Below are 17,257 nucleotides of genomic sequence, written 5' to 3' on the forward strand. Positions count from 1 at the left end.
ATGAATGTTTATCTTGTATTTTTCTGCTTTGGTGAATTTATAAGTTTTAGGAGTCTTCTGATGGAGTATTTTTGGGGGAGGGGGGCATCTTTTGGATATAAGATGTCACCAGCAAACAGAGATAGTTTGACTTTTTCTTTCCTATTGGTATCCCTTTAGTCTCCTTCTCTTGCCTGCTTGCTCTAGACAGTTTCAAGTACTATATTGGATAAGAGTGGTGAGATGGGCGTCCTTGTCTTATTCCTGATTTTAGAAGAAATGCTTTCAGTTTTTTTTTAATTCAGTTATGTGTTGGCTTTGGGTTGTCATATATATATCCTGTATAATATTGAGGTAGGTTTCTTCTATCCCTAGTTTCTCAGTGTTTTTAACATGAATGGGTGCTGGATTTTATCAAAGGTGTTTTCTGCATTTATTGAGATGCTCGTAGGATTCTTGACCTTAACTCTATTTATGTGGTGAAGCACATTTATTGATTTGCATATGTTGAACCAATCTTGCATACCTGGGATAAAACTCATTTGATCATAGTTTATTACCTTCTTGATATGTTTTTAAGAGAGAGAGAGAGAATTTTTTAATATTTATTTTTCAGTTTTTGTTGGACACAACATCTTTATTTTATTTTTATGTGATGCTGAGGATCGAACCCAGCCCCCCGCACATGCCAGGTGAGTGCGTTACCGCTTGAGCCACATCCCCAGTCCCTTGATAGGTTTTTGAATGTGGTTTTGCTTATACGTTATTCAGGATTTTTGCACCTATATTTATCAGAGATATTGTTCTGTGGTTTTCCTTCCTTGATATGTCTATATCTGGTTTTGATACTAGGATTATATTGGCTTCATAGAATGTATTCCCTTCCTTACAATTTCATGGAATAATTTGAGAAAGACCAGTGATAGTTCTTCTTTAAAGGTCTGGCAGAATTCAGCTGAGAATTCATCTGGTCCTGGGCTTTTCTTTGTTGGCAGGCTTTTAATTGCTGTTTCAATTTCATCAGTTGATATTGGTCTGTTTAGCTTTTCTGTATCTTCCTGGTTCAATTTGGCCCAATCATACATGTCTGGAAATTTGCCAATGTCTTCTAGACTTTCCAGTTTATTGGCATAGAAATTTTCAAAATGGTTTCTAATAATCATTCAGATTTTAGAAGTGTCTGTGGTGACATCTTTTCATCTTTAATTTTGTTTATTTGGTCTTTCTCTCTCTCTTGGTTAATTTGTCTGAGGGTTTATCAATTATATCTATCTTCTAAAAGAATCAATTCTGTTGATTTGATTCCTTACATTGCTCTTTTATTCTCAACTTCATTAAATTAGGGTCTGATCTTAATTATTTCCTGTCTTTTACTAATTTTGGCATTTGTTTGTGCTTCCTTTTCCAAAGCCTGAAGGTGAAGCATTAGATTATTTATTTGGGATGATCACTCTATTTTCAATGCTATCAACTTTCCTCTTAGAACTGCATTCATGCTGACCCAGGGATCTTGCATGTTGTACTTCTGTTCTCATTTGTTTCTAAGAATTTATTGACTTCTCCTTTCTTTTATGATCCATTCCTCGTTTAAAAGAATATTCTTCAATCTCCATGTGTTTGTGTGATCTCCATGTGTTTATGTGCTTTCTATTATTTTTCTTGCTTTTAAGTCTAGTTTCTTTCCATTATAATCTGATAGGATATACAGGATTTAAAAAATTTTTTTTAATATTGTCCAACACTTCCACTGTGACCTAGAATATGATCTATTTTGGAAAAGGTTTCATGAGTTGCTGAGAAGATAGCAAATTCAGCTGTTTTGGAGTGAAATATGCTATAGATGTCAGGTTCATTTGATTTATAGTGTTATTTAGGTCACAAATATCTTGATTTTATGCTTGGATGACCTATCTATTGGTGGTAGGGTGTGTTAAACTATTGTTATATAGGAGTCTATCTGGTATTTAATAGTCAGGAAGTATATTTTATGTAATTAGGTGCACTAACATTTGGGGCATATATATTTATTATCACTTTATCTTCTTGTTAGATTCTTCTATTCCCTTTACCAGGATGCAGTGGCCTTGTTTCTCTCTCTTGATTAGTTTCTGCTTGAAACCTATTTTGTCAGATATGAGAACAGCTGTTTCTGCTTGGTTTTGGACTCCATTCACATGGGATATTTTCTCCACCCTTTTACTTTCAGCCTATGGGTGTCTTTGCCTATGAAATGAGTCTCTTATAAACAGCAGAGAGCTGGATATTGTTTCCAAATCTGTTCTGCCAGCCTAGGTCTTTTAACTGGGGAGTTGAGACATTTATATTGAATCTTATCATGGATAAATGCTTGTGATTTCCTGCCATTTTGGTTTGTTTGCTATATTTAATTCAATCTTGATTTTTTTAGCTGCTCTTCTAGTGAACTTCCACTGCTGTGGAGTTGTGGAGTTTGGGTTTTTTTTGTTGTTGTTTTGTTTGTTACCCTGTGTGATGTTTGAGTATTCTTTGTATTGCTAGCTTTATGGTCTTGAATTTTTTTAGTTTATCCTTATCATGGAAAGTTTTTATTTTTCATTTCTGAAGGGTAGCTTTGCTGGATATAGAAATCTTGGCTGACAAAGGTTTCCTTTTTTAAAAATTTATTTATTTATTCTAGGTTGTTATACATAACAACAGAATGTATTACAGTTCATAGTACACATATAGAGCACAATTTTTCATATCTCTGGTTGTACCACAAAGTATAGTCACACATTTGTGTCTCATATATGTAATTGGGGTAATGATGTTCATCTCATTCCACTGTATTTCCTATCCTCATTCCCTTCCCTTCCCTTTTCTCTATCTAAAGTTCCTCTATTCTTCTCATGCTCCGCCCCCCCCATCCCCATTATGGATCAGCATCCACATATCAGAGAAAACATTCGGCACTTGGCTTTTGGGGATTGGCTTACTTCACTTAGCATAATATTCTCCAACTCCATCCATGTACCTGCAAATGCTGTGATTTTATTCTCTTTTAATGCCAAGTAATATTCCATTGTATATATAGACCACATTTTCTTTATCCATTCATCTACTGATGGGCATCTTAGGTTGGTTCCACAATTTAGCTATTGTGAATTGTGCTGCTATAAATGTTGTTGTCTGCATCACTGTAGTATGCTGTTTTTAAGTCCTTTGGGTATAAACCAAGGAATAGGACAGCTGAGTCAAATGGTGGTTCCATTTATTGTCAAAATGACCATACTACCAAAAGCACTATACATATTTAATGCAATTCCAATCAAAATCCCAATGACATTCCTCATAGAAATAGAAAAAGCAGTCAAGAAATTCATCTAGAAAAAGACCAGTGGTACAGAATAGAGGACACAGAAACAAATCCACATAAATACAGTTATCTCATACTAGACAAAAGTGCCAAAAACATACATTGGAGAAGATAGGCTCTTCAACAAATGGTGCTGGGAAAACTGGAAATCCATGTGTGGCAAAATAAAAATAAACCTCTCTCTCTCACCATGCACAAAACTTAATTCGAAGTGGATCAAGGACCTAGGAATTAGACCAGAGACCCTACGCCTAATAGAAGAAAAAGTTAGGCCCAAATCTCCATCATGTGGGATTAGGCCCCAACTTCCTTTACAAGACTCCTATAGACCAAGAAATAGAATTAAGAATCAATAAATGGGATGGATTCAAACTAAAAAGCTTCTTCTCAGCAAAAGAAACAATCAGTGAGATTAATAGAGAGCCTACAGAATGGGAGCAAATTTTTACCACATGCACATCAGATAGAGCACTAATCTCTAGGATATATAATGACAAAAGTTTTCTTTTAGAGCTTGAAATATCTAATTCCAGGCCCTCCTTGATTTTAGGGTCTGTGTTGAGAAGTCAGAGTGAGCTCTATTGTCTTGCTTCTAAATGTGACTGACGTTTTTCTCATATAGCTTTTAATAAATTTTCCTTGTTTTCTGTTAGGCGTCTTGATCATGATGTGTCTTTGAGAGGTTCTTTTCTAGTCTTGCTATTTGGAGTTCTGTATGCGTCCTGTGCGTGGATGTCTTTTATCTAATGTGAGGAAAGTTTTCTGCTGTCATCTCACTGAGAGGTTCTAAATGCCTTTATCCTGTGTCTCAATGTCCTCTTCTATCCCAGTGGCTCTCGGGTTTGTTGTCTTGTTGTCCCAAAGTTCTTATATGTTCTGATCATGACTTTTTTCCCATTTATTGCAAACTGAATATTCAAGTTCATATACTCTGTCTTCAAGTTCTCAAGTTCTTTTTTCTATGCAATCCAATCTGTTGGTGACCCTTCCAAGTGAATTTTTAATTGGATTCATAGTGTCTTTCATTTCCAGTAGTAGTTTTTTTTTCTTTTTTTTTTAATATTTATTTTTTAGTTCTCTGCGGATACAACATCTTTGTTTGTATCCGTGGTGCTGAGGATTGAACCCCAGCTGCACGCATGCCAGGCGAGCGCGCTACCGCTTGAGCCACATCCCAGCCCCGTAGTTTTTTTTTCAATATTTCTATTTCCTTATTGAAATGATCTTTCATCTCCTGTAACTGCTGTTTAATTCGTTCCTTAGACCTTCTTTTAGATCATTGAACAGTTCAAAAATCAGATTTTTACAATCTTTCTCTGGAATGTCATCTACTTCCATATCTGGGATTCCTTTCTTGGGAGATGGTGAATTTTGGAGGGAGATTTGTTTGCCTGTTTCAAGTTTTCAGAAGCCCTGGACTTGTGCATCACTTGAGATGGATTCCTCTCCCACCTTTTTATATGTGGGACCTTTTGTGTGTAGTGATCCTTTTTGTTCCAGGGACTTCTCTGTGGTGTTGAGGTATGCGTAAGTGTCCAGGTCCCATCTGGTTGTTCCTTCTTGGGGCTTGGTTGGTAGTTAGGGGTCTTTGTCTCCCTCCATTATATATGTTGAAGTTTTATTGAGGCCCAAGGGGGGCAGGTCGTATGAGGAGTGAAGTTCCCTGTTACTTGGCTGAGTTGAGAGTATTGCTTGGCAGCAGGATCTCTACTCTGTGAATGTGAAATGTCCCAATCACTTTCCAGCCCCTTTTCTAGAAAAAAAAAAAAGGCAGCCAGAAATCACACTAATGTTTATGACCAATGTAGTCTTAAATTAATGGCTCCTGTCTACTTTGACATCTATTACCACCTGGATAGGAATTGTGGGGTCAGCATTCAGCATCAGTATCAGCAACAAGCAACCATAATGTAGATCAGACATTCAACAGCAGTGTCTACCACCTCATCCACAGAATTGATGATCACAGCAACAGGAATAGGTTAGGAATTACATAAATTATTTAATTCTGTCAGTAGAATTGAAGTTTCTTAAGTGAGGAGAAAATAGGGTAGGTGACAGAGGAAGTTTGGACTATTTAAAGAGTGAACAGAGAAGTGGGAGATAACTATGGTAGTTGTCAACAAGGAGTAAGCCCATGTGGTGGCACATGCCTGTGATCCCAGCAACTCTGGAGGCTGAGACAGGAGAACTACAGGTTCAAAGCCAGTCTCAGCAACTTAGCATGGCCCTAAGCAACTTAGCAAGACCCAGTCTCAAAATAAAAAAATTAAAAAAAAATAAAAAACAAAGGCTTCAATCCCTGGAACAAAAAAAGAGAGAGAGAGAAATTAAAAAATGAGTGACATTAATAAAATAGTGAAAGAGAAGAGGATAGATCAAAAAAACTTGGCTATTGATAGGGAAAGAGAGTAAATTAGGGGCAATGAGAATATAAAACAAAGTGTGAACAAAAAAGCAAATATAAGATTAAAACAATTTAAACCCACCTATAATTTTACCTCACCATAGTCAAACCAAGGATAAATAAAAATGGGTGAGGAAGAAAACAATTAAAATGAAAGCTAAAGTTTATGAATGTGTGTGTGTGTGTGTTTGTGTGTGTGTGTGTGTGTGTGTGTGTGTGTGTGTGTGTGTGTGTTTGAACCTATCCATGCAGTGAGAACACATACAAAATCACGCGGAATAAAAAATAAAATAATAAAAACTTTTAATTTTAAAAAAGAGAAAAAAAGAAAATGTTGAGGAAAGAATAGGAAAAAGAAAAAAATTCTTAATGAGATATCCAGAGCTGGTTTCCTCCGGCATGGTCAAACTGTTGGCAAGGATGGGTTTTCATTCTTTGTGCTTATCTGGGGGCTCTGTAACCCCTGGGTCAAGGTCCGGGGGTTGTTAAGTCCCACCCCTTTGTGGTCCTCACGGAGCTGCCAGCCACTGTGGCCAGGAGCAAAGGCTGGTGCAGTGGCTCTCAGCTCCCGTCTCCCTGTGTAGGGGGACAGCCCGGGAGTGCTGGAGTGCTGTGCCCCGGGCAAGGCTGCTGCGGCCTTCTAAACTGGAAGTTCTGAGGTTGGGCTTGGTCTTGGCTGACCTCTGAACTCTGTGGGTGGGTATCTCCTGTTGCTGGGGAGATGCTGGTCTCTGCTGGACATCGGAGCCTCAGGCCTTCTGTTAATTCCACTTTTAGGGTGAGATGTCTAAACCTCCACAGGCCTCACGTTCACAGCTATGGCCGGAATGCATCCTGGGGTGTGGATGCTCCCATGTGGCCATTGTTAGGTAGTAACTAGCCATGAGCAGTAAAATGCATGGCAAGGTCATAAGGATTTTTTCAATTACTTTAAGGTCTTCTTTAAACTACTTTCAAAATGGATGAGAAAGCAAAGGAGCTAACGGGAAAAATACATCAAAAGAAAAGGAAGAATGAGACTAACTCTTGACAGGGTGCACTGAGATTGGTGTGAAGCTAGGAGTTATGGCTATGGGTGTCTCCCTCTGTCTGGGAAGGAAGATTCCTTTAGCAGCCCAGGTGCACTAAGGTAACCGCTGACCAGCTACTAACCCCAGTGCCCCATTAGCATGGGATTGACTTGTAGGTGAAGCCCCCCTAAATAGGATGGTCATCATGACAGTTCCAGAGAGGACCAACCAAGGACAGAAACTCCACCGCCTGACGTGAAGGAGGAGCTGAACACCTGATTGGCAAGGAGTGCAGAAAGTGGTCCCCCGCAGTCCTGGTAAAGGTCCCACGGTAATAAATTTGGACACAGCATTGTCTCCTGTGTTGTTCCTTCTGAGAGAGAGAGAGAGAGAGAGAGAGAGAGAGAGAGAGAGAGGGAGGGAGGGAGGGAGCGCTCTGTCTAAACCTCACTTTGCTTTTACTTTATTTTCACTTATAATGAAGTTCTCTTGCAAGGCTTTTGGTGTCTGACTGTAAATTTTCTTTCATCAGAACACAGGAACCAAGGTTTCCAGTTTCAGCTCCCCGTCTCCTGTGACAGCCATCATTGGCATCTCCCCAAAACCTCTTAATGGGCACCTGCAACAAAAGGCGCTCTCTCCTTGGTGCCCAGAGCCTGGGTGCTTCTGTCACACTGGCCCAGGCACTCGCCGGGGCCCATGACAGGTGACTGTGGGGTCCGCTGGAAACCTCCTTCCTGAGCCCCCGCCTCTGCTCACGCGGCTTATAAATGGTTGCTACCAGACTCTTTGCCCTTGGGCTGACTGGTCTTGGTTGCTGTTCACTCAACCACTTCCACCACCGTCTCTGGTTAAGCTCAGCCCCCTCTCTATCCCCCAGAGGCCCCCAGGCCACCATTTCCGGCCATCTGTCCCCCCTCTGCCTGCGCCCCTCCCCTCGGCGGCCACCCTATTATTTCTTATCCTCTGTTTGAAGCTTCTGACTCTCTGTGTCTCTCGGTTCCTTCACTGTCCAGGACTGAGTTGGAGTGAGTCCCCTGGGTCACCCACCGCGCTCAGCAGTGGTCTTTATTCTTTGAGGAACCTGGGCAGGTGTCCTTCCTCTCAGCCGCCATCTCCCCTCTATTAAGAATCATCCTACTGAGACGCAAAACAGAAAACTATTCATCTTCATTAAGAAACTTAAAGGAAAGCACCACTCAATGCATCAAACATAAACTGCCACAGAGGGACGGTTGGACGCGCCATCATTGTATGAAACACTGAGGAAACACGCTGCCAATTAAATCATGAAATGCCATCTATTGTGAACGAACCCTGATTTCACAGATGTCACAATAGGGAAAAGAAGGTCCTTAGTATCCATAAAATACCTGATGTTCCAAGTTATGAAGATTGAATATGATATTGATTCCTCCCAAATCAATGTAAGGTTTAATGTACTTCTGAAAAAATATATAAATCCCTGTGACCTACCTAAATATTTTAAATAAAGTTCTACATACTCATTAGAACATAGTACAAGACACATAATATTTATACCTATTCCATTTATACCCGTCTATTTTAAGGAATAATTAAATGTGAGCAAAAAGATGCCACTCCATCATTGAAAAAGGATAAAATTAAAAACTATGGAAAAATCCACTAATAAGGTGATGATAATATAAAATTTTATAATTAAATATTTAAAAGGTATATGTAGAAGGGTATAAATTATACATAAGAATATAAAATCTATATGCAGAAGCACCTATTTCAAAATTTACATAGAAATAAATGAAAACATATGCAATTAAATATTGTCACTAGTTATATTCCGCAATGAAAAAACCTGTTTGCCCAAAGACATCAACAAACTTAAGGTGACCTAGGAGACCCCCAGCTCACATATTGACACCTAAATGCTGGCACCTCATTGGCATGAGCAGGCAACAAGGCCTGCAATCACCTCCCTTCCCTAGACCCCGCCACCCTCCCTAATCCCCAGGCCAGCTGTGCATGTCCAGCTCTGGGACTGAGGGCCCAGCTTCTGTAGGACATGCACACATGTAGCCAGGCCAGTGACCACAGACGTGGGTTCCAGGGTCCTGCTCTGGCACCTCAGCTTGTTCTTGGTTTCAAGAGTGCCCACCCCTCTGCCCCTTTGCCTGCCTTGAAAGTTTCAACCTCTAGCATCAGACATGAAAGTGATCACCCTACAGAGACTGGCTGACCAGCTCCCAGAACTGTGTGAGGTCAAACCTCTGTGACTAAGTCCTTAAGACGTGTGTGTGTGTGTGTATGTGTTCTATAGATAGATTACAGGTAGGTGATAGATGATAGAGATTTAACAGTCTCCCTTGGTGATTCTGCTTCTCTGAACCCTGACTGCTACAGGGGACTTGTCAACATTATTGTTGTCAATATTATTATCAACATTATCAATCAATTCTTAGAAAACAAAACACAGGCTCTGTGTAGGTCAGGTCTTGAAAGTGATTTGTTTATCTTCTATTTCCCTCATCATTAGCAGGGAAAATATCACCCTCCCCATATTACAAATAGGAAAGAAATAGAACTTCCTTAAGGAGCAAGGTTATCTTTCATTTCAAAAGGTACCATCAAAGAAGGACCAGAAGGGATAACCAGTCAGGAAACAGGCCCTCGACCTTTTTAACCTGTAGAAAAGGTCACAGGGCTGCTTCAGTGTCTGGGCCAGAGTAGGGACTCAGTAAACATGATCCATTTGTGTTCATAAAAATTAAATTCCTTGAATGTTTTATTTCCAAACAGCAGATCTCCCTCTGCTTTGTTCAACAAAACTCTCCTGATTGGCTCTAACCAGCCTTGAATTGGGGATTAGGTGGCCTCAGGCTGAGCTTAAAACCAAGCAAGTCAAAGCACAGCATGAAATGAGGGTGTGATTTTTGCACAGGGTTTTCCTTATTTATTGGTTTAGTGACTCCTTTATTTCCCTGAAGGTCTGAGATACTAGGGATCTTATACAAGAACACACATGTACTACAGGACCTCGCAGAATCCATAAAAGATGGGCAATCCAGATACCACAGGGCTGCTTTCTAGACCACTGACTTGGTGCATGCCCCTGGGTTGATAGTGGGTGTGGGTGTCAGCCCTCAAGAGTGTGGTGCAAGGAATACACTGTCTTCATTTTCTGCACCTCAGTTGGATTTCTGTTTCAATGGCCCATCTACCAGGATGAGGAGAGGCAGCATCTCCGTCAGCTTGGGGTCTCGGCTCCCCTTTCCTGGAGTGGCTTCTCAGAGCTAGGACACCTGGAGAGTCCCCATCTCCCCTGTCCACAAGTCCCCTCATGTTCCTGGACTCAGCTCCCCTTCATATCCGGCAGCTCTCACTGTGACTTCTGTGCCACACCAAAGACACAGGGACCCTTCAGCTATTCCCGCACCCCAAAGGTGTGCCAGGCTCAGAGAGGCTGAGCAGACCCAGCCAACAGCCCAGCCCTACCCCACTCTGCTGCATGGATGGTGTGTGGAAGGGGACAAAGGACAAGAAGGACCCAGAAGTGAAAACAAGAGCTAATACGTCTGATAATAATCCATGAATTATTAATTTTCATTTTTTGTGTGTTTCACATCATCCAGGGAAGATTCTGATTGCCTCCAGGACAGCCACTGCTGAGAGCCGCAGCTGAGTCGGAATTGCCCCTGACATTTTGCCAATAGTATTGGTTGAGAGGCGAACCATTAAGATGATGCTGGATTGATTCAATTGTATGTTAGACCTTTACTGTCCGCCTCGGGTGCCCGCTACTTTGGAGTTCTCAGGAGGATTGCCTGGAGAGGTCACATTGGTTGGGGAACTTCTGGGACAGGGAGTTCTGGTTGGTATGTGGTGTTCCTGGAGGAGTCGCGTGGCATTCGGGAGAGTTCCCGGGAGCGTGTGTGGAGTGTGCTGGTGGAGTTCAGAAATAAAGTTTGTTCCTGCTTGAGTGGCTCGTGATTTGTGCCCAGCCAGATTGCAGCAAGCCACTGTGTCGCTCTCACTTTGTCCTTACCGCCTAGCAGGGAGCCCACCAGAACACTTACTATTGGTAATGATCCTGTGGAGATTACCTATGTTGAGGTAAGCCTCATGGTTCATACTTTAAGTTAGACTTTAGTAGAAGCAGAACCTACGATGAGACTCACGTGTGGGTGGCTTATTGGTATGAAGGCCATGCTCCCAGGGCAGACCACAGAGCAAGAGACAGGCAGGGAGGCCAAGGAAAGGGAGGAGGCCATGCGGAGGCTCAAACTCAAGCAGAAGCCCACGGAGGGCAGCCCCAGCCTGAGCCCGCAGAGGAGCCCCGCAGTAGATTCCTCCTCCAGGGTGTCCCCACCGAGGTTAGGGGGCTGGGATCCTTGCTCGTCCCACAGTCTGGAGACAGTTCTTTCAAAAGGGTGGGGAACCCATACAAATTGCAGAAGGAGGAACTAAGCAGAGCCTAGGCATTGGCCAGTCAGTCCAGCACCCTCTAAATGACAGGGAAGGTGACATGGGAACCTCTGAAGGCAGGCAGGGAAGGGCCTGCGTGCCGGTGATTCAGGGGTTGTGCATGCACCACCAACAGAGCCCAGAGGACAAAGTGACTCCACAAAGACCAAACAAGCCATGCGCCTCTCTGCTTCACTGGGATTCTTTAAGGTGCAGTTCAGCCATAGTGTGACTCACGGGCAACGGCTTCAGGCCAAGGACTCATGCAATAGACCTGCAAAATATCACACAATCCCAACACTGCAGTTCTTTGTATCAATTCAAGTGGCATCACTGGATTGTTAGAGACTAATGTGGCCTGAATGGGTTCGTAATGATTAAAGTGGCCTTACTGGGTTGGTATCAATTCAACTGTCCTACAGGATTTGGTACAGGTCCAAATGGCCTTAGTAGGTGGGTGTTGGGGGAGCTGTCTTCACAGGTCTGGGATCACATAACTTCTCACAATGGCCTGATGCTGGGAGAGGAATGAGCCCCGTCTGTGTGATGGGCTGACTCCTAGCCCCTCACAGTCCTAATCAGATGTGAGCAGTGTCCTTACAGCAGAGGAAATGGAGCCATAGACTGCCAGGGTACCACTGTGAGAACACAGGCAGGGAGACCATCTGCAGGCTCAGAGAGAGGCCTCAGCGGGCACCAGCCATGACCACACTGGCTGTCAGACTCTGGCCCCCAGAAACGTGAGTGCACGCTCAAGTCCCCGGGCTCTAGGGTGGGTTGGGTGGCTGGTGCCAACTTGGGCAGTCTGGTGAAAGCACATCACTTAGCTTCCTGTCGCTCTTGGTGTGGTTTCTGACAGGCCTGGATGAGATCTGCTAGAATCCCATCTCTGGGACAGGACTGAGGGGCAGGTGTGTCTGGGAGGCCAGCCTTGTAAGATGACATGCTGATTCAGGGAGACCTACCCTCGGGTCTCCAGGTCACTGTACCAGCCCTGGCCGGCCTGCTCCTCCTCCCAACACCACACACTCTTCATACCGCCCTTAGCCCCTCAGCTGCCACTGCAGACCCTTCTTACTGTGCACGAGGCCCTCTGACAGCCTTGACCACTCCTTCCCTCCTCCTACTGCCTAGACACATACTAGTCTCCCCCTGCTCCTCCCCATTTCCTGATATTTCCAAGCAGAGGGGAGTCCCCACCAGCATAGGGCAGTTGGATAATCTCAACCCTGTGACAGGATCTTGCTAAGAAGTTGAGGCTGGCCTTGAACTTGCCATTCATCGGCTTCAGCCTCTTGAGATGCTGGCATTACCGCTGTGTGCCATCTTGGACTTGGGGCTGTGCCTTCTAGTGCAGTGCAAATTCAAGGAAGCTCAGTGGAACCAGCAGCAGGAATCCAGACTTAAAATGCCACTCCTGGCCAAGACAACCACCTGCAAATACATACTACAAAAGAAATCACCAAGGGCATGAGAAACACTGCTCACCCCACATGTTTTGTCTTAGAAAACAATAATGTACCCCTACCTAGGAAAAATTGAGAAATCATTTTATTACAAATTATCTCTTATCCAAGGGCTTCTGGTTCAAGTCATTCCTGGGGCTTCAGTATTTGTTATGCATTGGCTCTGGGGTAACTTCAACTTTTATGTCAATATAAAGAAGGGACATAAATCCATTGTTCATGTGTGCCTGGAGAAATAAAACCAAATATTCTTATTACAATTATATTAAACATCTAGAGAGTGACAGCATGGATTACTGTGGGGCTATTTAGCCCAGTCTTTCTTCACTTGGAGTGCATAAATACTTTGGAAGATTCTCCTGCCAGGTGTGGTGGCAGGATCTGTGGGGACTGTAATCCCTGTGGCTCAGGAGACTGAAACAGGGGCATTGTAGGTTCAAAGCCAGAGACTCTGTCTCAAAATAAAAATTTAAAAAGAGCTGGGGACGTGGCTCAGTGTTTAAGCACCTTTGGGATCAATCCCTGGTACTAAAAACAAAAAAAGAAACAAAGAACATTCTAGTGGTTTGAGAAGTGAGTTTACTTTCTACGTCATGCATTTGCAGTGTCCGTGAACAAGCTGGGACTCTCAGACCCCCAAGGGGACGTTGAAGTCAGTTCTTTCTGGGGCTTTCTGGGTAAGGTGTCTAGGAGTTCTACATGACACTCTGTGCCACTGGCCCGTCATCCTGGACTGTTGAGAGGAGCCAAAGTGACTTTCCGATGGTCTCTGTTTGGACGGAACATTCGTCTTCTGAAACCGGGTTGTACCAGGTCTATGAATAGTTCCAGGCCATCCATCCTGAGCTTGGCCTTGACGAAGACCAACCTGATTATGTCACTTCAATTCCTTGGTCTTCAAAGAATTGTTGTCAAAAGTATTAACCCCTCATCCACTTTGTGACACCACAACAGAACGCTCTGTTCCCTGAGACACTGTAGAGGAGTCTCCCCCCACCCCCATGGGGTTGAGAGGTTCTCCTAAGATTTCTTCTTAGAAGTCTTAGAATGCAAACGACAGGTGCACTGATAGATTCAAAGCGATAAAGGAAAAAACGCGGAAGCCAAGAATCCTAGAAGAGGCAAAATGTCCTTGCCAAAGGAGGAAGAAATGGAGGCACTCCGCATGAGTGGGTTCCCCCAGGCTGCTGTAGCAAAATACCTTAGACTGGGCGATTTATGAACGGGACTTACCTTCTCCCAGGTCTGTAAACTGGCAAGTTCAAGGTCAAAGCACTTTGTTGCTGAATCCACACATGATGAAAGGGGCAGAGGACTTAACCAAATCCCTCAAGCAACCTTCATTTACTTTGGAGACAACCTGTTGATTTCACCAGGGCCTCACACTTATCAGGCAAGGGCCCTATCCCTGAGGGACAGGCCCAGCTCCCCAGGGAGCCATGGTTTTTGGAATCAAGGAATAAAAAACCTGGAGATTAAAACTTATGGTCACTCTTCCTCCTGGTTTGTCCATTAGAATGTGTGCAGTGCTGCCCCATGGCCCAGGGGAACATGGCCAAGTGAGTCCTGTGGTCTTCAGGGTCACGTGTACGGATGTCGACTCTGGAAAGATGGCTGCAGCTCCCCTGTGACATTAGTGAAGAACCCTACACATAATCAGGTGACAGGGTTGATCTGGAAGGGGCCTGGACAGCTGGGGGTGCCAGGGAGCTTCTGTGGTAGCACAACCAGCTGCAGATGGGGTGAGACGGGATGAAGGGGCCTTGATATGACTCGAGGGCTGGTCAGCTGGCCTCACCAATGCCCCTTATCACGAAACGGGGGAGGGTGGCCCCATGGGGGAGATGCCTCCTGGAGTCGAGCAGCACTTCACTGGGGGTAGAGGCAGGAAGAGGGAGCTTTCCCAGAAGGTTCTAGCACACGTCTCACCAGTTCTGCAGAACATTGGGCCCCAGTGGCCACATGGATCAGGTTAAGGCTGGACTGTGAACAGGCAGCTCGTTCTGGTCATGGGAAAGGAGCTGCCCTGGGGTCCAGTCCAGGACCTGTGGGGACTGCACTTCTATACCAGGTGTAGGGGAAAGCCCCCCCCCCACCTGGCACACTGGGGTGTAGCTGGTTTGTAGATTTTCTTTATCAAGTTTCTAATCCCTGAGTGTCTCCTGGGTAAAAGTGGAATGGAGCCATCTCAAGGGAAGAGGGGCTCTTGTATGCCATTTTCCTGCATGGGGACCTGTGATTGTGCCAGACACTGTGCAGAACTGCCAGACACTGTGCAGGTCTGCTTGTCTTGAACACCCTCATTCCATAGGGTTTGTGGGCAATACTGGCCAGAAGGTTCCCTGCCTTTTTCACCACCACCCAGATGCAGAAGTTTGCTCCCACCCATGCCACCCACAGAACCTCCTGCTTCCTGCTCCCCCCAAGTCCTTCCCTTAAAACCTGTTCCCCTCTCTCTTGCAGGAAGCACAGCCATCAAACAGCCTAGAGACTCGCACCGCTGCTCTGTCTGCTAATTCCTGGGGGCCTCGCTGGCCACGTTGCCTGGGAGAGCCCCTCTCCACACCCATGGGCATGGTGGCTTGCTTAGATGCCCACCTCTTTGTAGCGGGTTTTCCTGGCCATGATCCTGCCACCAGACCTGAGGACGACTTTGGCCTGTGGCTCCTGCTGTCCTCATAAGTATTCAACCTCCTCCCAGCCACCAGTCCTCCAAGTAGCTCAAGGGTCCCTGCAGGCAGCACGATGGGGTTGCACCTGGGCCCTGTCACCCCTCCTGGGCATTCTGGTCCTGTGCCATCTCTGTGCCAGGTGGGCCCCAGGTGACTGTCTCACCATTTCCCATGGCCTCGCCTCCCACAGGACAGGAGTCACCATGCTCAGGCTGTAGCCTGTTTCTGGTCCACTCTCTGAACACCGCAGGCCCCTCTCCTCCTCCTCCTCTTCCTCTGTGTGCACCCGCTGCTCACCCCTGGGACCACAGGCCAGGCAGGCAGCGTCACCCTGCACAGGTCCTTCTTTGGCTTCATGGACCTGAACGGAAGCTCAGAGAACATGCTGCAGACCCAGAGCATGGTGGGAATCCCTCACAGCCTCGGTCCCTCTCACATCCCCCCTGCACGCACCTGGCTTCAGACGGAGCCTTGGACTTGCTGGGGTTTGGCGACCACACCACCAGCTGCCACCTGCCCAGTGTCTGAACAAGAGGGCCGAGGCACTGGTCTCTGGGGACTCACGGTTGTCCTGAATCAGCCAGTCAGTGTCCCCCATGTCCCACAGCCCGAGGAGCAGGAAGAACACTGTCATCTGGGAGGAACAAGGATGCCACGGCAGGAGGGCCAAGATGCAGGAGAGATGGGTGGCTGCACCTGGGCAGACGGAGGAGCCGGGACAGGCAGTGCCCTGGGCACTCAGCCCCCAGAAGAAGAGCCACATTTCCTCCTCTGCCACCTGCTTAGCCGTCTCCACCGTGTGAGCGACGGCAGGTCCCCTGTGTAAGCTGGGGCGTTGTGTGGCCTGATCCGGGTGGACACTCTGGGCTGCACACCAGCCTGGGTGAACCTGCTCCCCTGGACAGGAGCCACTTCAGTTTGGGGGATTGTCACCCATCCTGTCTGGACCTCAGGAGACTCCTCTGAGCTGAGGGAACCCAGACACAGTGGCTTCTCCTGAGGGTGTGCCTAGGGACACAGGTCAAATTTTCCTATAGGACTCCTTGGTGGCACCTGTGCAGTCAATCCTCCCACCCACTCTGAGCTGCACCCTCTTCCCCTGCAGAACCTGGCATGTGGCTACCTACTGTGCATGTAGCTGGCTCTCCAAGTGGCCCAAGAGTGCAACGGCCACAGAGAAGAATATCATCATGTTGACAAAAAACTAGATGCCCAGGCCCAGTGGGGGAAGGACCCCAGGGAAGCCCAAGGTGCTGTCGGCAGTGCCTGTGAGCCTCCGGGGCTCAACTCCCAGTGTGAGAGCTTAGGATGTGTTCTCTGCTTGAGTTCAAAACCGTAGCCACTGTGGGGAGCCGGGCACCTCGGTGGTGCAGCACTTTCCTGGTGAGTGTGAGGCCCTGAGGGCGGTCACCAGGACGTCCTCTGCAAGTAATAAAACAAGGGTGTCTGGGGGTTTCAGTTAAACCCTCTGCCCCTTCGTCAGGGCTGCACTCAGAAAAACAGTGCTTTGATCTAAAACCTGCCTGTCCACAAAACTAAAGGTCCAGTCCAACTAATAAACTCCCCACTCTAGAGTGTGTTGCTACGGCCGCAGGACGACGCCAGGAGGACGCAGGGACAAGGAAATGCCTCCGTTTCTTCCTCCGTTAGGAAGGACACTTCAGCCTGTGGTGGGATTCCTGGCTTCCACGTTTTGTCCTTTCTCACTTTGAATCTATCAAGTCTCTTGCATTCCAGGGCTTCTAAGAGGAGGTCTTATGAGGACCATCTGGGGAAAGGTGAGGACGCCTTCCTCCCTCCCAACCCCATAGGTGTGAAGACTGAGCGCTCCAGCGTCTCGGGGGACAGAGCACTCTGTGGTGGTATCACAAGGTGGATGAGGGGCTACCACATTTTTGATGGTAATTCTACGAAGAGAGAGGAATTGAATGCCCTGAGTGCAGATAGGA

This window comes from Ictidomys tridecemlineatus, chromosome 8, assembly GCF_052094955.1.
Source record: "Ictidomys tridecemlineatus isolate mIctTri1 chromosome 8, mIctTri1.hap1, whole genome shotgun sequence".
Lineage (NCBI taxonomy): Eukaryota > Metazoa > Chordata > Mammalia > Rodentia > Sciuridae > Ictidomys > Ictidomys tridecemlineatus.